Source organism: Equus quagga, chromosome 6, assembly GCF_021613505.1.
Source record: "Equus quagga isolate Etosha38 chromosome 6, UCLA_HA_Equagga_1.0, whole genome shotgun sequence".
In the NCBI taxonomy this organism is placed as follows: domain Eukaryota; kingdom Metazoa; phylum Chordata; class Mammalia; order Perissodactyla; family Equidae; genus Equus; species Equus quagga.
This window is the reverse complement of record NC_060272.1, coordinates 105,207,207-105,226,343: the sequence shown is the minus strand read 5'-3', so window position 1 is coordinate 105,226,343 and position 19,137 is coordinate 105,207,207. Positions and strand designations below refer to the sequence as shown.

Below are 19,137 nucleotides of genomic sequence, written 5' to 3'. Positions count from 1 at the left end.
AGCCATCTAGTCCTGGACTTTTGTTTGTTGGGAGGTTTTTGGTTACTGATTCAATCTCCTCACTAGTACTTGGTCTGTTCAGATTTTCTATTTCTCCATGATTCAGTCTTGATAGGTTGTATGCTTCTAGGAGTGTATCTGTTTGTTCTAGGTTGTCCAATTTTTTGGCATACGATTGTTCATAGTAGTCTCTTATGACCATTTGTATTTCTGTGGTATCAGTTGTAGAATCTCATCTTTCATTTCTGATTTTATTTATTTGGGTCCTCTCTGTTTTTTTCTTAGTGAGTCTAGCTAAAGGTTTATATATTTTGTTTATCTTTTCAAAAAACCAGCTTTTAGAGGCCAGCCCATTGGCATAGTTGTTAAGTTCATGCGCTCCACTTTGCCTGCTCAGAGTTCTTGGATTCAGATCCTGGGAGCGGACCTACACACCACTCATCAAACCATGCTGTGGTGGCATCCCATACACAAAATAGAGGAAGATTGGCACAGATGTGAGCTCAGGGCCAATCTTCCTCACCAAAAAAACCCAAAAACCAAAAAGTCAGCTTTTAGATTCATTGATCTTTTCTATTATCTTTTTAGTCTCTATTTCATTTATTTCCATTCTGATCCTTATTATTTCCTTTCTTCTACTAACTTTGGGCTTCATTTGTTCTTTTTCTAATTCCTTGAGGTGTAAAGTGAGGTCTTTCTAGTTACTTAATCTAGGCATTTATTGCTATGAAATTCCCTCTTACAGCTGCTCTTCCTGCATCCCATATGTTTTGTTAGGTTATATTTCATTTTCATTTATCTCAAGGTATATTTTGATTTCTTCCTTGACTTGTTGGTTGTTCAGTAGCATGTTTTTTAATCTCCACATATTCGTGAATTTTCCAGTTTTCTTCTTGTAATTGATTTCTAGTTTCATGCCATTGTGGTCAGAAAAGATGCTTGATATCATTTCAGTTTTCTTAAATTTGTGAAGACTTGTTTTGTGACCTAACATATGATCTATCCTGGAGATTGTTCCATGTGTGCTTGAGAAAAATGTGTATTCTGTGACTTTTGGATGGAATGTTCTGCATATGTCCGTTAAGTCATTTAGGTCTAAGGTCAATGTTTTCTTATTGATTTCTGTCTGGATGATCTATCCATTGATATAAGTGCATTATTAAAGTTTCCTATTATTATTGTATTTCTGTCTATTTCTCCCTTTAGGTCTCTTAATATTTGCTTTGTATATTTAGCTGCTTCTTTGTTGGGTACATAAATATTTACAAATGTTGTATACTCTTGTTGGATTGATGCCTTTATTGTTATATAATGACTTTGTCTCATTACAGTCTTTGTCTTAAAGTCTATTATTTTGTCTGATATAAGGATAGCTAGCCTACCTTTCTTTTGGTTTACATTTCCTTGGAATATCTTTTTCCATCCCTTCACTTCCAGTTTGTGTGTGTCCTCACAGCTGAAGTGAGTATGTTGTAGGTAGCATATCGATGGGTCTCTTTTTTTAATTCATTCAGCCACTCTATATCACTTACTTGGTTTTTAAAACAATGTATGTTTCCTGATTATAGAAGAAATACTTGTCTATGGTAGGAATTTTGGCAAAATAAAGAATACTAATAAAGGAAAACATAATTACCCATAATCCTACCATCCAGAGGTAAGCACTGTTAATATTTTGCTGTATTTCTTTTCTGTCTCCTTCATCTATATATTAATTATACATATAGCTGCATACAATTTATCTGTTAAAAGTTGCATCATAATATTAACTCATATTGATAGAGTACTTACTATGTACTCGATCCTATGCCAAGCATTTTGTGTGCATTATTTCATTTAATCTTCATTACAGCCCTATCAAGTATGACTTATATTATTCTCATGTGAAAGATGAGGAAACAGGGCCCAGTGAGTGAAGTTACTTAACTAAGGTAAGTAAGGATAAAAACTCAAGCAAATAAGAGCCCACATTATTAACCCTATGCTATTCTGGTTGTCATTCTGTTCCATTAATACTAGATTTAATTATGTAAATTTAATTTATTAGTGATTAGAAGATTAAGTTTTAAAAAACCAATGAGTTATTATCTTTGAAAAAATAATGTGTATTAATGATGGTTCAAAATACATAAATTTAAATTTCTTAGAGTATCTTTTTCCCCTTCCATAAAATGGGACAGGGATTTGTTGCCCATGTGAAATACCCTAAACTGAACTTCATTCTTGTCATTATCCTTATTTCTCATTCCTTCCTTACTGTTCTAAAAGAACTGATTAATTTGTCAGGTGAGAAAGGGAGGAGGGTAAATAATCTTGTTAACCCACAAAGGATTCACATTCAACTTCTCCCTCCACTCACTCCCTCTCATACACTGGTAGAGATACCATCACACACTCATGGGCACTGTATCCATTGCTTTCTTTCTCATTCCGCTCTCCTCTTATTTCCCAAATGGCGTTAATCATGAAATATGCAGAAGCAGTAGTTCTCAGCTGTTGACCTAACAACATCTGACAAAATAATGAGTTCCCTAACAATAAAGGGCAGGTTAAATGTATATAAACATTTTATTGTTTGTTCTGAATGTTATATTTTATCAGTATATAATGTATATTTTCTTCTATCAGTCATTTATGTCTTCTAAAATAATACTCTACTAAAGTATAATTACAAGTTCCACCTCATCTCTATCTAAAAATATTTGTATGGGAAGATGTTATCCAAAATCATTATACACGAGCAATTCATAACCCGCTTTTCCACGTAATAGTTTAGTGACATACATTTTGAAAGGCTGCATAATTCTTTATTTTTTAGATATGTTTATATTATTTGTAAGCATGTAAATTGTATCCATTTTATAAATGAGCTTCGGGGGCACTACTGCAGAATTTCTTCAAACTATTGTCCTTTGATTTCTGGATTTCCTGTGAAATGTCGACTCTACTGCTCATTACTGAGATAGGAGAATAAATGAGTATCCTAAAGGATATTCTTGCAGTACCTGACTTCAAATGCTGAATAACAAGGTTAATTTATAATAATAAGATTTTATGCTATAACAGGTATGAGATATAAGGTAAGATTGTTAATTTTAGCCCCTTCATTTTGTGGGTGAGGAAGCTGAGTTTATGGCTTGCCTAAGGTCAACAGCTGGAAGTGACGTCTCCTGTGTAGGAACAACCAAATCTCCTTTAATATCTTCAAGTAGAAGGCATTTATTTACTCCACTATTCCCCAAAGGTTTTTGAATTTAGAGAAACTGTCTGGAAGATTGAACATTTCCCTATATCTGTAGTCTCTGAAATGGAGTTGCCCCCTCTCTCCCACAACTTCTGCAACCAGGGGTATGACAGGCAATCCAATGGTCAAAATTTTGAACTACCTTTAGACTTACAGAAAAATTGCAAGAATAGAATAGAGAGTTTCCATATTGTTCCTGTCCCAGCATAACCCACCGTTAACATTGTATATATCATAGTATAATTATTATAACGAGAAAATTAACTTTGGTATAGTACACATATATATCCCCCTCAAGATGGTTCCTCATCCTTCTCAGTACATCAAATCACAGCATTCATGATGCTGTTATGTATTATTATAATGACGTTTGTCTCGATTACCTGGTCAAGATGGTTGCCACCAGGCTTTTTCACTATAAAGTTACTATCCCAATGGCCAAAGATAGGGCAATTTGAGCAACAAAATAGATAATGATAGTACTAGATCGTAGCCCATAAAATAATATAAATATTCATGAGTTCATAGTGATATAAATAAATAATTGGTAAAACAGATACAATCAATTCTTATTATTTTCAGTAGTTGTGTTCTGTAAAGTCACTGTGAACACTGAGTTAGTGAATACTGAACCATTGCTCCTAGGGGAAATACAGGGTTAGGTTCCTGTGAGCCTCTGGTCAAAGACTTTTTATCAGTTGATCAGTATACATCCTAGTTGTGTTTCTGTTTAAAGACCCCTTATTTAATATATTTTGTCGATTCATTAACATTGAACTCACAGTGAACAGCACTATAACTCATGCCTGAATGAAGTTCATCTAACACTCAGACTCTCTGGAAGGCACATCACAGCCTTCTTGAACTTAGGAACTCTGGACAGCACTTCAGCACTACACTTGGGGGACATTTTAAACAGTGGAATGACCAACAGAAAAGCACAAAAATGTGAAAAATGTGGCACTAAACAGATCAAGAAAAGGACACTGGTTTACAGTATGAGAGCTGAAATGAAAAGGCAGAGCGTTGCCCTTGTCCCTCAGCTGAGAATGTGTCCTTTGGCTGACTCACATTTTTCACTGCTGTACAGATGTCCAGAAATGACCAAGAAAGCACCATGAGTGTGACTTTTGAAGTTACAAATACATTTTAGCAAGTACGTGAATTCTCAAATACATAATCTGCGAACAATAAGGATGGAACATCTATGGAAGAGAAGTGACAGCTCTTCTTTTGGTAGAATTCCAGTTAATAAACGTTAAAAGAATGAAGGACTTAGAAAATTGCCACCAGATAATCCCCATGGTGAGCATTGTTGCATGGATGCTAATTGGGCAAAGGTTTGAGGAACAAAGGTATTTGCATAGTCTCCTAGGATCTCCCCCAAGGCATTTGTTGACCACAGGGGGAAAGATAGTAAGTGTGTATTTATTTTACAGTCCATATTACACCGTTTCTTTATTTTTCTAATACTAGCATTAGTAGATGCTGACTCCCAGTACATCTGAGTAGTTAGTACGTTCTCAAATTCTTGATGATAAAGGGGCCTCCAGATGTTGATTGTGTTTTTGTATCTAGATAATTAGCTAGTGTCCAGTCAAAACTGTTAATTCATGTATAACTGGAGGAAAGTCCACTTCGAGGTAGACCTGGGACACTATGTAAAATCATCTCAGGTAGAGACTCGCACTTGCTCTTCCGTGTTCCCACTGTGCCCTATTTGAATAGACTAGAAATATCTATTTCACACCAGAGAATTGGTTATATACAAATTTGTCTCCTGACAAGGTGTTTCCTGAGTCCAGCGGCTGCCTCCTTCATCTTTATGTCTCTGGTGACAAGCACAGTGACTCACTCAGGGTGGGTGCTCCATAATCATTAATTGGAAATGAGATGGCATGGAATGGGACAGGGCAGAACCCAAGATAGATTCTCCAGGTCCGCTGGGCAACCACTGTCCATGTTTTCCACAGAGGAGTTTTTGTTCTTGCCGTATTTCCAGTTACTAATGTTATCTCCTGCCCATGATGAAAACAAGCATGCCCTTGGTGGTATTTAAAGGTATATGGAAATGAAGGCCTTTGTAGGCACATTTGGGTCAAGGGAATTTTCTTATTCCATGTGTCTTAGCTCAGATATGACCACAGGCTTTACTCAATACTGACCTTTAACCTAAAAAGATGGTAGTGTTTTCTCTAGAGGCCAAACTGATTGAGAGCAGTATTAGGGATTTTATAAAGCAGTTATCTGAAAAAGCTTCCAGTGTCGTGGTTGGTTCTGAGCACTTGGATGTTTTCAGGTTGAAACAAATGTATTAGTCAGGGGAGCTAACTGACATAACAAACAGCTCCCTAGTTCCAGAGACTTAACATAATACATTTTTTTGTTGCTTGTGAACAGTCCAATGCAGTGTTCCTGGTTGGGCAGTTGTCCCTCAGGCAATGTTTCAGGGACTCAGGCTTCTTCCATCTAGTGGCTCTACCTACCTCCAGGTCCTCGGAATCCTCTCCCCTCAGGTGGTGGGTTTTATGTGCCAGGTCTAGAAGTGGTTTCCCGCCTTCTGCCTACATTCTTCTTCTTCTTTTTTTTTTGGTGAGGAAGATTGGCCCTGAGCTAACATCTGTTACCAACCTTCCTTATTTTTGCTTGAGGAAAATTGTCACTGAGCTAACATCTGTGACAGTCTTCCTCTACTTTGTATGTGGGATGCTGCCACAGCATGGCTTGATGAGCAGTGCATAGGTCCATGCCTGGGATCTGAACCCATGAACCCCAGGCTGCTGAAGGAGAGCAGATAAACTTAGCCACTATGCCAACACAGCGGCCCCCCTCTGCCCACATTCTTGTGGACATAAATCAATCATATGTCAACCCCTAAATGCTAGGCATGCTGGGAAATGTCTAACATTGTGTGCCCGGAGGAAAAAGAGAAATTGTTTGGTGAACAACTAGCCAGTCTGCCTCACCAACTCAGGCTGGCATCTCTCCTCTGAATTCTCATGTCATTTGTTTTCCTCTGCTTCTGAAGATACTTAACCTTTCTTCATTGTATTAATTCATGAATTAAACTATTAATAACATAATAGTCGCCCACAACATGCCAGTTGATGCGGTTGTAAAAAAAAGAATCAGGTGCAGATCCCACCCTGGATTTCAATCTAACTCAGCCTTATTTAACTGTCAGAGTATCTGGAAGTCATGAAAAACTTGTATTTAATTCTGTCATCCAAACAGGAAATAATATGATTGCATGACTACCTATCTCAAAAAATACTCTACTTTAAGCTGCTCAGGTCTGCAAATTTTGCCCCAAATATTTATTTGCTTCTCATTCATTTGTTCATATTTTGCCTTTTTATAGTCTTATTGGAAACAAGCAGAGGCAGATATCCAAGATTTAAGGGAAATGCAAAAGCAAAACCCTTTTTCTCTAAGTTTAATTAGCCTTGAAAATTTGGAAAAGGTTATTATTTAACCTCATTAGAGAATTAGATTTTTTTCCTTATTTTTGAGGAAGATTAGCCCTGAGCTAACATCTGCCGCCAATCCTCCTCTTTTTGCTGAGGAAGATTGACCCTAGGCAAACATCTGTGTCCATCTTCCTCTACTTTATGTGTGGGATGCCTGCCACAGCACGGCTTGATAAGCAGTGCATGGGTCTGTGCCCAGGATCTGGGTCGGTGAACCCTGGGCTGCCAATGCAGAGCATGTGAACTCAACCAGCATGCCACCAGGCTGGCCCCGAGAATTAGAGTTTTGAGAACCACTGGTCTAATCTCCAGTTATTTGTGGATATGATATTCCTCTTCTGTTAGCATGTAAGCAATTTGAATTTAGGGACCTGTGTGACATAAAACCTTTTTTTTCTACTTCTTCAATTCTATCTTTAGTCACCTAACTGATCAAATCATCTTTTAAAAAAATTATTGTGTAATTTTTAAATGTAGTTAATGCAAAAAAGGTTGAAAATATAGGTAAGCAAAGAGACAAAAATTAGAAATGTTCCTTTTCTTACTTCTCAGAGATAAACCTGTTAAGGTTATATGTGCATCTCCAGTCTTTTTTCTGTATGTGTGTGTATGTGTGAATATGACTACAGTAATTGTAACCTTTTACAATAATGGGATCATACTAAGCATATAGTTATAGCTAAAAAATTCATTGATTAACATATCCATCCTTATATTGGACATGTTTTACTAGAATTTCATTGCAAGCATACTAAGAGTAAATGAACCAATAGATTAAAAAGCAATATCTAGTGGCTGGCCCCATGGCCGAGTGGTTAAGTTCTCACGCTCTGCTTCTGCGCCCCAGGGTTTTGCCAGTTTGGATCCTGGGTGCAGACATGGCACCACTCATCAGGCCACATTGAGGCAGTGTCCCACATGCCACAACTAGAAGGACCCACAACTAAAAAAAAAAATATGCAACTACGTACCATGGGGGGCTTTGGGGAGAAAAATTAAAAAAAAAAAAGAACTAAACATTAAAAAAAAAAAAGCAATAAGCAATACCTATAAAAACTGACATGTGTATGTAAAATGGGATAACAGAGGGGAAGTAGCATAGAATTGAGGAGAATAGCTGCGGGCATTTTGGTTCTGAAATAGTATAGCATGGTGGCTCAGTGCTCAGACCTGGGTTTAAATTCAAAGTCAATAGACTAATCCTAATCATGATGTAGGTTATTTTGTATGGACCAAATAGTTGTATTTGGGTCAATAGTTCTAGCACTTCTTTGTGATATATATGCAACACCAGCGTCCATGCATCTTAGCTTTACAGTTACTAACTGCTAGGTTTCCTTATTTGTAAAGTGAGCAGGATGCTAGTATCGACCCCATAGGTTGAGGCTTACGTGAGTCAATACATATAGAGTGCCTGGTATATAGTAATGTCAATAACTGTTAGCTATCATGACAGTATATATTAAGATCAGTAGGTGGTAGTCTCTCTTTATAAGTAGACTTTAAGTCAGTGATTCTCACCCAGGAGTGATTGCCCCCACCCCATTCCCCAGGAGACATTTGGCAATGTCTGGAGACATTTTTGGATGTCCCCACTGGTGGAGATGGTGCTACTGGGATACGCTGGCTGGAGGCTAGGGATGCTGCTCAACATCCTGCAGTGCACAGGACACCCCCCTGCAGCAGAGAATTATCCTGCCCCAAATTCGGTAGTGTTGAGGTTGAGAAGCCCTGCTTTAAAGGAATGTCTATGCTGAACTGTCACAGATGGAAGGGGGAATTTGCCACCAAAGTCACACAGGAAGTAACGTAGCCTCTCCGATTATGAATTTACATGTCTGGGAAAGAGGTTAATCGTACCAGATTCACCTGGGTTTTGTGGACATTAAATGAAAGACTGTATTTAACTGTTTTGTAAACTAATGTCCTATGCAAGTATAGGTTAGTTCTAAATGATTTTCCTCAACCTTTTAAGTTTCTCTCATTATTTCTCCACTAAAGTGCCTTTTTAGATTTTTTTTCTTAATTGCTTTCTCGCACCAAGAAATTTTAATCCTACAGGTATGCCATATATCTGTTTGTGCAGTTGGACAGGATTGAGGTTTGGAGGGCCACAAACCACTGTGAGATCTAAGATTATTTTTGCCCCACAACAACCACTTTTCTCCCACTTGGGGCAATATCACCATCATCGAGAATGAATAAATAAAAATGGAATGAATTCTGAAAGTAAAAAGTGGGTTTTTTATGTTGTTTTAATTACTGATTAAATTAAAAGGAGCTTAATATCACTTGATTTGGGATCATATTGAGACAGCAATAGAAAACTCAAAAATACTGCTATTGATTTAAAATACCTATAGGGGCCGGCCAGGTGGCGCAGCGGTTAAGTGCACATGTTTGGCTTCAGCGGCTTGGGGTTCACCTGTTTGGATCCTGGGTGCGGACATGGCAGCACTTGGCAAGCCATGCTGTGGCAGGTGTCCCACATATAAAGTAGAGGAAGATGGGCACAGATGTTAGCTCAGAGCCAGTCTTCCTCAGCAAAAAGAGGAGGATTGGCAGCAGATGTTAGCTCAGGGCTAATCGTCTTCAAAAAATAAAAAAATAAAAATAAAAATAAAAATACCTATAGCCTACATAAGGCTCAAATGCCTATAACATTTTAAATGAGCAGTAATGCCCATACAAATGAATGGAGATTTGGTGAAATCTGAAAATGCAAAATTAAAATCTGGCAGAGGACAAAAACGTGAGAAACTGAGGAGATAAAAGTTTTCTAGGGAGGCATCTAATCTGAATTTAAGTTTATCGTGAAAAGGAGACATAAAAGAAAGATTTGAGTGGCAAAAGAATGGAAGGGAAATTGTGCTGGATAAGGAAGCTGGAAGAAATAATGTTCACTTTTCTTTTTGTAGGTGAAGGTTACTGCAATCACTAGGTAGCTTTTTCCTGCTTTGTTTGAAAAGGAAGGATTAAGCACAACTTAATGTGCAAAGTGGGAAGCACGTCATGCGTTGGGGAACGTGGGAAGCTTGGGGCCTCTAAGTTGGCTATCTGGTGATCAAGCCGTAGGTCTGGAAGGAATCTGTATGTCGCCTGGCCTGTTTTGATCTGTTCCCTTTGTTCCTCAATCCCCTGCCTCTCATTTGTAAATCCTCAGCAGAAGGCTCCTGTCTGAGTTTTCAGCCTTATCTCTTACCACATCGTCTACAGACCTTTTCTTGTCAGCTCTGTCTCCCAGCCTCCCAGCAGTTCTTGCGGGTTCCCACTTCCTTACTTTTGCTTGTAACCGATACTTCTACTTGGACTGCCTTCTCAGTGTTTCACTTTCCACCTTCATATCTTTATTCCTGTTAATTCCTACTTCCCCGTGCTGACATTGAGATGTAGGTATGAGCCTCACTTTACAGGTAAGGCTCAGAGAGGTATGTGACTCCCCTGAGGTCACACAGCTGGTATGACTAGACTCTACGTGTACTCTCTACCCTTGTGGTCTGGGCCTATCTAGCAACTTGACTGACACATTGTAGATCTTCAACTGACATTTTTCTCTACTGATGAGTGTGGAGATAGATACCTTTTACCTTGATGATGGATGAATGATGGTAAATAGGAATACTAAAGTTGTCTGCATTATAAATTTTATATTTTATTTCCTGCTCGTTTGTTAGCATCTGACAGCAACTGAAAATAAAACTTTGAATCTTTGCCTTTCTATCTGCAAATATTTTGCTATTGTCCAACATGAGAGCTGACTATTGACTCCACAGTATGAATATCTTGCATGTTGGTTCTCTACAGTACACCATGTGTTTTTAGGTATGTGCTGTAGGTAAGTGACCACGTATAGAGGCCAAGGTGTTCACAGGCAGTGCTGGGTGTTACACTCCTTGAAGGTAGAATTTGCTGTATTTATTTTTGTGTCCATGAGCTTAGCCTCTCCCTGGAACAAGGTTGGTACTTAACACATGTTTGTTGAGGCAAAGGAACTATTGTTTCCCTACTCTATATGGGGTGTCTGCCAAGTCCATAATAATTCTGCCTTCTCTGGGAACTCAGAATTGGCATTGGCTATTTCTTCCCTGAACTCCCACACGCACCCATCCCCAGCCATAGTTAGCTGACCGGGGTTGAACACCTGACCGTAGCTGGGCCAAATTCCCCTCCTTGAGATTTGGAATTGAGACACTGAGTGACTGAGGGTCAGTCTCTGTGGCTAAACCCAGAACATATAAATACAGGAACTATTACAGAGCCATCTTGTAGCTTGAAGATTGGAGAAAGCTAGAATTCTAAGATGAAAGACTGGGGCTGGCCCCGTGGCTGAGTGGTTAAGTTCACACGCTCCACTTCGGTGGCCCAGGGTTTCACCTGTTTGCATCCTGGGCATGGACCTAACACTGTGCCCATCACGCTCATCAGGCCATGCTGAGGCAGCGTACCACATAGCACATCTAGAAGGACCTACAACTAGAATATACAACTGTATAATGGGGGGATTTGGGGAGAAGAAGAAGAAACAAACAAAGATTGGCAACAGATGTTAGCTCAGGGCCAATCTTAAAAAAAAAGATGAAAGACTGAAGCCACCATATAAAGAAGAGCAGAAAGAATGTGGAGAGAAATTCCTGAAGGATTCCAGCCCCTTCCTAAGTCTTGGTTGCATTTCTTCATTTGATTCCATGAGACATCCTTGTGTTCTCATAATAAATTGTTTTGTGTTAAAGTTGGTTTCAATTATTTGTAACTAAAAATTTCCCACCACTATATCAAAATTTCAGGATTCTCATTTCAATGAAGGAAATTATATTAAGCAGAGAAATATATAAGAGGGAGAGACCAAATGTAGTTTAAAAATTATAAACAGAAATCATTTGGGACTCATATATTTAAAATAGATTTGGGCGGATTGGTAGAATAATGCTGAGGGGGCTCTGTGTATTGTTAGTTTTGAAGTAATAGGGAATTTTTCTTCAAGATGAAGTAGGAGTATGAAGAGAGAAAAACTAAAATCCATAGACAATAGTCAATGATAAAGCAAAGGACCAAATAGTTAAAATCAGATACATAGGAAACCTACAAGTCATTCCTCAATGCTTCCTAAACTTCAGTCCTCATGTCCAATCCATGGCCAAATCCTGTCTATTTCCCCACCTAACAATCTCTTGAGTCTGTCTCCATCCACACTAAGTGGCCATTACTTCTCATGAAGAATCCCACAGTGGCTTTCTGTAAGTGGACTTCTGGCAGCCATTCTTGCCACCCATGTTTTTCCACACTGTGACTAGAGTGGTCTTCTAAAAATGCCCAGTTGATCCTGTCACCCCTTCCAGGTGAGACTTGTAGTGGTTTCCTTTTGCCCTTCCCCATAAAGCCCTGTAAGGTCCAGCCGCTGTCCACCTGTCCAGCCTCATGGGTACCACACGTCCCTGTCTATGCTCCTGCCATGGGCTTCCTTTCAGCTCCTTGCCTTTCCAGGCTCCCTCCACAATGGGGCTTTTGCACACGTTGTTGCCTCTACTGGAACATTCTTTTCTGCTACCTTTACCCAGCTTTCCTTGGCTTCCCTGACTAGATCAGTCATTCCTAATGAAGTGCTGTGTACCCATCCTTTCTACCATTTGTCATAGTAGCAGTTTTACTTTTTTCCCCCATTATTCAGTTGTCTCTCTATGCTACTGGACTGTAAGCTTCACAAGGCCAGGAAATCTCTTCTTTGGACTACTGTTCTAGTCCTAGCCTCTAACAGATGATCAACAAACACTTATTGAATGAATAAACCTGTGGAAAGGTAAAAGAAATAAAAAACAAGCAAATAAACCCCACACAAAGCCTCCTTCGACTTTCATACCCTTTTTCAAAGGTTGGGATTATATAATATTGAGTTGTTTTTAACTCACAGTTTCTCTTAGGTACTAGGCTGTTCATGAATAATATTAATAGTGTTAAAATCCCTTTTACATGTAGAGATATAAGGTTATCAGTAGATAAAATAAAATTACTGCTAGTAGGACTCCTAGGTCAACCCACAAAGGCCTGTTTAACCATAGTGTCTCTAAAACGGTAGGCTTTTTTTTTTTTAAAGATTTTATTTATTTTTCCTTTTTTCTCCCCAAAGCCCCCCATGGTACATAGTTGTATATTCTTAGTTGTGGGTCCTTCTAGTTGTGGCATGTGGGACGCTGCCTCAGCATGGTTTGATGAGCAGTGCCATGTCCACGCCCAGGATTCGAACCAACAAAACACTGGGCTGCCTGCAGCGAAGCGCGCAAACTTAACCACTCGGCCACAGGGCCAGCCCCTCTAAAACAGTAGTTTTAAGCCTTGAAATCTACTAAGCCCCCATGAGCCTTGCGAGGGATGTGGGGGATATGAGAGAAAGAGGACTCCAAATACTAGTGGAGGAAAGATGCTCTGAGATGCATGTTCTGAGGTATACCATTCTTATGGTGAGCGTGAAATGGCAGATGGGGATGGGGGGGGAGCCTTAGGGACCATTTGAGGGAACAAGTTGCTCCTAAGCCAGTTGATGTGCTGGGCGAGGATAGATCCCTTTCCTTTCCCTCTGCATATGTCCCTTTTGAAAGTATGTATCCTGAAGCAGAAGACACAGCTTATCCTGCTGGAGGAAGACCTTTCTTTTGTCTAGAGTATAGAGGTAGCTGTACTTTGGGCTAGAATTTCTACGTAACATTCCACCCCGAGAGAAAGAGGCCAAAAGGAGCTTCTAAAGGTAGAAGGATGGGTACAGAGGCCTTCTTAGAGCAGGGGAGTGAAGTCAATTTGTGGAGTGATGAGAGACAGTGATTGCTAGAGAGAAGGGTGGATGGTACTCAGGAAATGAGAAGGCAGGAAGGGAGAGAAGAGCATGCGCAGGTTACTTGCCTGAGAATGAAGGACATGAACGTTCTTCTATTTCAATGACCAGATGTTCTGACAAATATTCCCAGAGCTCATAGCTCATTAGAAGTGCCAGTTACTGCAGCCAAACCTTTCTGGAGATTATCAGTTTTATTTTAGAAAGAGCAATCTGCCTGCAAAGTTAAGAAAAATCTAAAATCCAGAAAATATCAAATTATATAAACAATTACCTTGCAATACATTGTTTTCATGAAATGAGATGATACACAGTGCTCTGAAAAAGCTTTTTTGTTAAAATTCCAGCAAAGAGGATTCCCTGAAGTTAAACCCCACGTTTTTTCCAAAGAGTTTTACAAATGCCATCCATGCAGTAAGAAGCACAGGAATTCTGATGAGAACATACTTTTCAGGAATTTATCAGCCCCTTCCCTTTCACTCAGGAGGTGGCCTCTTATTCATGCCTGTTGGATGTAACCAGTGAAGCGAATACTTGAAACCAATTTCCTGGTTTGAGAAGAGGTTATTGATTCTCACAGCATGTATATACCTGGAAAATTTTATTGTTTAACTCTGCATGTGATGGTTCTTGCCTCACACTACTTTAAGTCAGGTAGACTGGGTGAGGTATACAGATCCTCGTGGCTTTATTGAAGTCTTCAGAGGAGTTAAAAAATGTTTAATAAGTCTGAATGTTGCCTTGAGTTTAAAATACTGTATGTGCATCTCAGAAAATGTCTGAGTAGGTGAGGGATATTTTTTGTAAGCATGTGCTTTATTTTCAGAGAGGAAGTTGAGAGAGAAATTTTCTGAGGTCTACCATTCTGCTGATGAGCATGAGATGGCAGATGGGGATGGAGGGGAGCCTTAGGGACCATTGAGGGAACAAGCTGCTCATAAGCCAGTTGATATGATGGGCTAGTACTTTGCCTAGTACCAAGAAGACCATGGAGGTGATTGATAAAACATCAAATTAAATGATTATATTTCTAGATCTTATTTTAAATGATCACTGCTTAACCTATTGGTGATTTATTATTTTCAGAATTGCAAAACTCCATCCGTGTATTATTCATATCATATTAGCATTTATTGGTCCTATGACCTAAATTTGTATTCTTCATATAAAAGGGAGCATCACTGATGGAAAGGAGAAACAGGGTATGGTGTCAGGCATGCACCACTCCCTGACAGATCTTGTGCATTTGTATTATTTTTCTCTAAGTAATAAAAGTTCAATTGAATAATTAATGTTCAACTCTTTGGGTGGATGAAAATGAACAAAAACTTGGCATGTTTGTAGTTAACACCTCTTCTGGGTGTTGTTTAAGAGTACGTGTAACCTGGTGAATGTTTCCCCTCAGATCCTAGAAATATGTTCCAACCCCACTCCAACCCTCTTCCTCTTTTTCCCTTAGAAATATTATTATTGGCCCAGGGAAGATTCATTCCAGCAGGAAGTCTGCCATTTTGAACCACTTTGAGCAGGTTTTGTACTGAAGGGAAGTGATTTTTTGTTCTCAATCATCATTCATACGATGACCATTATGAGCAAGTTGGCTGATAAATCCATGGCCACAGGGGAGGATTTTAGTTTGTGACAAGGAAAATCTATTTCTGCTTCATGGGGGGAGACATCTCTGGCCCTTACCTGGGTGGGCTTTTGGTGGGAGATAGGCCTTTTTGGTATTTGTTGAGTTGAGCTGAGAGGCCTTTCTACTATAGCATTGTGTTTGTTTTTTGGTTTTTTTTTTTAAAGATTTTATTTTTTTTCCTTTTTCTCCCCAAAGCCCCCAGGTACACAGTTGCATATTCTTAGTTGTGAGTCCCTCTAGTTGTGGCATGTGGGACGCTGCCTCAGCGTGGCTTGATGAGCAGTGCCATGTCCACGCCCAGGATTCGAACTGATGAAACACTGGGCCGCCTGCAGCGGAGCGCGCGAACTCAACCACTCGGCCACGGGGCCAACCCCCTATAGCATTGTGTTTTAGAAATAAAACTCCCTGTGTCCTCATTTGGGTTGGGCAATTGATGGAGAAAAGAATCAAGTTAATATTTTTCTCAAACATCTGCATTTTGGGCTTTAATTTTTTTTTAACTAATGACTTTTTCTCTTTCAGTCCCCATGGTTGATACAGAAGACTGTCATATGAACCAGTGAGAGTAACTGAAATCAAAAAAAAGGCTCCAGCATCTCGGTAAAAACATGCCACAAGGGACGAGAAGGAGAAGTTTCAACCAGCAGGCCAAGAGACCAGAGACAAGCCGTGTGTGGACAAGGTAGCAGTGTGGGAAATATTTAATTCCCTGTGGTGATTGTTGACACATGGAGCTTGTGAAGCACAGAGCCCCAACTTATGGATCTTGTGTTATAATTTTTCAAATACTTCACAGCAGCCGCACTAGCCATACAACTAACACAAATAAATTGTTATATTTCTAAACTGTTATACACTTTGTCAATTAGCAGCTTAGGGTTCCTTCTGAATTTCTTGGGAAAACCTCCAGAGAGTCAGCAGTTCTCAAGGTGTGAGATTCATCTTCTGTAGCCATTAGGGTCCCCTTGGGATGCACCCTCTTGTCTAGAGCAGGTCACCTGGAACTGAAAGTCTTCTGAGACACAAGAACGGGGAGCAGTTAGGACTGTGAAGGAAGATGCGAAGAAAACTTCTCTCTGCTCGAGAGATGAACCAAATTTAAAGGGGTGATGAGAACACTGGCAGAATGATATTTTTTCAGTATATTTTTTTATATTAAGTGATTTCCCCATCTGGTAGCTGCTCTTGCCTCTGCCTCCTTCCCAACCCCATTCGGGCATCATTTCTTATATCAGGATAAAAAACCAGTTTCACCAGAGAACAGGAAAAAAAAAGGCTTTTGATTTTCTTAAGTCAAGACCCGAAGGGCACTTGGCACAGAAACTCTAAGATGACTTGGAGTGAGGCTTCTAGGCTCTAGTGGAACATAAAATTTTCCAGCTGTGCTGGCGGGGAGGGGAGGAGGAGGGAAGGGAAAGCTAAGGGGGAGTGAGGAAGCAGAGAGAGCTCTTAGGTGCTGGTGGGCCCTCTCTCTTCTGAGAAAAAGGCTCTGTGCCCTGCTCCCCAGAGGGGAAGGTGGTGGATACAGAAATCCCAGATGGCTTGGGTTATCATCACTTCCCAGCAGGGCCCAAGGAGACTGCGAAACTCCAGAACAGAAAGGGCCGAGTGGTTTCTAAGGAACGGAGAGTCTGAGCCATCCTTAGAGAGCCATCCCAGCACAGCATGTGGGCACAGGTTAGGATGAGTCCTCTGCTCAGAAATGCCACCAGAGTAGCAACAAAGGACCCATGGCTTTCGATTGGCATCTGAAGTGGGGGCAGTCTTGTGAGACTGAGCCCTTCACTTGTGGGTTCTGACCCCAACTCCAGGTAGATAGTGTCAGAATTGAACTGAATTCCAGGACACCCAGTTGGTGTCAGAGAATTGGTTGGTGGGGAAAAAACCCCCACACATTTGGGGTCAGAAGTATTTTGAGTAAAAAGAATTCAGACCTTCTGAGGGCTTCCCTGTTTTCCAAAGCACAATTCAAATTTCACTTGTTCACAGGACCTCTCAGTTTTTATTATCTTCTCCATCCTCGTGCTCCTTTAGCACTTCACGCATTCCTTACAGCCCTTTATCAAAGTCAGCCTGGACTGCAGGGTTTTGGTTTAGTGTCAGCTGCTGGGTGTGAACCCCAGAAGTATTCTGGGTTGTGTCCTCACAGCCCCTGCCGTGAAGGCACCTCCTAGGCTGGCAGGGATTTCGGCGCCTGGTATGTAATAAAGCCTGAATGTATATTTGTCAAACTAAATTGAATTTAAAATTTTTAAAGACACAGTTAGTGAAACATAGGCAGATCCTTGAAATAATGTTTAATTGGGCATGTCTCTGATTCTGTCACTGTTTTTCTTCCTTTCCCCCAACTCTTTGTTTCAGATTTTTTCAAACATACAAAACAATTTAAAGAATCATTCAGTGAATATTCATATAACCGCCATCTAACTTCCTGGCATACACTTTATTATATATGTGTGTCTACATATATTTATATATTATTTATGTATCTCTCCATCTATCCATCCATCAATCCACATTATTTTTTCCTCACTGCCTTTCAAATACAATCAATGGTTGAGAGATCTTCAACTTTGGAATCAGATCTGGGATTAATTCCTAGATTCAGCCCTTATTTGTCGTATGGCCTTGGGGGTGTTGCTTAGCCTGCATCTATTTCCCCTCTGTAAATGGGGGATGGACAATGAAGCCGACTTCACAGGTGGTGGTGAGGATTAAATGACATAATGTAGATGAAGGGCCTGGCATGTAGTGTGTGTTCACTACATGGTAGCAAGAGAAAAAGTACAGCATAAGTATTTATTTCAGCCATCAGCACTGATTTGCAATGATTTGTACTTCTGGTGTTCCTGCTTCCAGCCTCTGCTTTAGGCCCAGAAGGAAAAGAAATTCATAGGAGACAATGAGTCTCAGACTCTTTCTTGGTTATGAGCAAGAGTTCCCTGGATCTAAGAGGTAAGTAAGAGTGATCTGGGCTTTGGTGTAGAAACTGTGTTCTGAATTCTCCAGTGCACTTAAAAGGCCATAGAGGGGCCGGCCCCGTGGCCGAGTGGTTGAGTTCGCGTGCTCTGCTTTGGCGGCCCAGGGTTTCACCGGTTAGGATCCTGGGTGCAGACATGGCGTTGCACATTAGGCCATGCTGAGGCGGCAGCCCACATGCCACAATTAGAAGGACCTACAACTAAAAATATGCAACTATGTACCAGGGGGCTTTGGGGAGAAAAAGGAAAAATAAAATCTTTTTTTAAAAAAAAGGCCATAGAGCTAACAGTAGAAATCATCAATTATCTGCTTGTACCCAGATAAGATGGGGGATCTCAATGCTTCTCTAAAATGTAGAAGAACCTTTTTGCTAAAGATGGAAGTGATTAGGAGAGAATGTCCGGGCTGAGCCCTCTGGTGCAGGGATTTTGCATGTTTTCTGAGTGTAGGCCTCGTTAGTACATCCTTCAACTCTAAGGCTATAGAAGATCCCCAAATCAGGGTACCAGAATTATGCCCAGATCAACTTGTTCCTGAAATGGGCCTAGAAAGCTGTGGCTGGAGGTTGGAGGATGAGATCGTCTTCACTGTGGCCTCCGGCCAGGCAGCATTTGGGATTGTTGGCAAGTTGGAAAAAGAAACTCTCATCCTTTGTTTCCTGCATGTGCCCTCACCATGCCCATCCCCAAGCCCTATCATTGCAATGTCCATCACACTCCTTAGTTTAATCATGCTGAGTACAAGATGGTGTGAATATTGTGGTTTGAATGAATAAAACTGTGGTTCATCCCCATGAATTGTTTTCTGCTGAACACTCAGAGTTGAGGCCTCTTGATTTCAAATCTGTGTTAGTGTGTGTCAATAGAGTTGTCCGTGCATGAACTGGAAAACACCCACTGTCCTTCTCTTCCTAATGGTTTACAACCTAGATGATATATCACATCAATCTGTGGATCTGTTTTAAAAATACAATCGCCTGCTT

The 19,137-nt window shown here is 40.2% G+C and overlaps 1 long non-coding RNA gene across 1 annotated transcript in view; it reads left to right on the top strand.

Moving 5' to 3' along the window:
- LOC124241208 (uncharacterized) overlaps positions 1-18,129 on the top strand; it is a 74,213-nt gene extending 56,084 nt beyond the window's left edge. The window contains exons 4-6 of the long non-coding RNA XR_006889143.1: positions 1,853-1,931; positions 15,696-15,855; positions 18,033-18,129. This is a non-coding gene — a long non-coding RNA (uncharacterized LOC124241208). The remainder of the gene's footprint in view (positions 1-1,852; positions 1,932-15,695; positions 15,856-18,032) is intronic.
- The last annotated feature ends 1,008 nt before the right edge of the window (positions 18,130-19,137 follow it).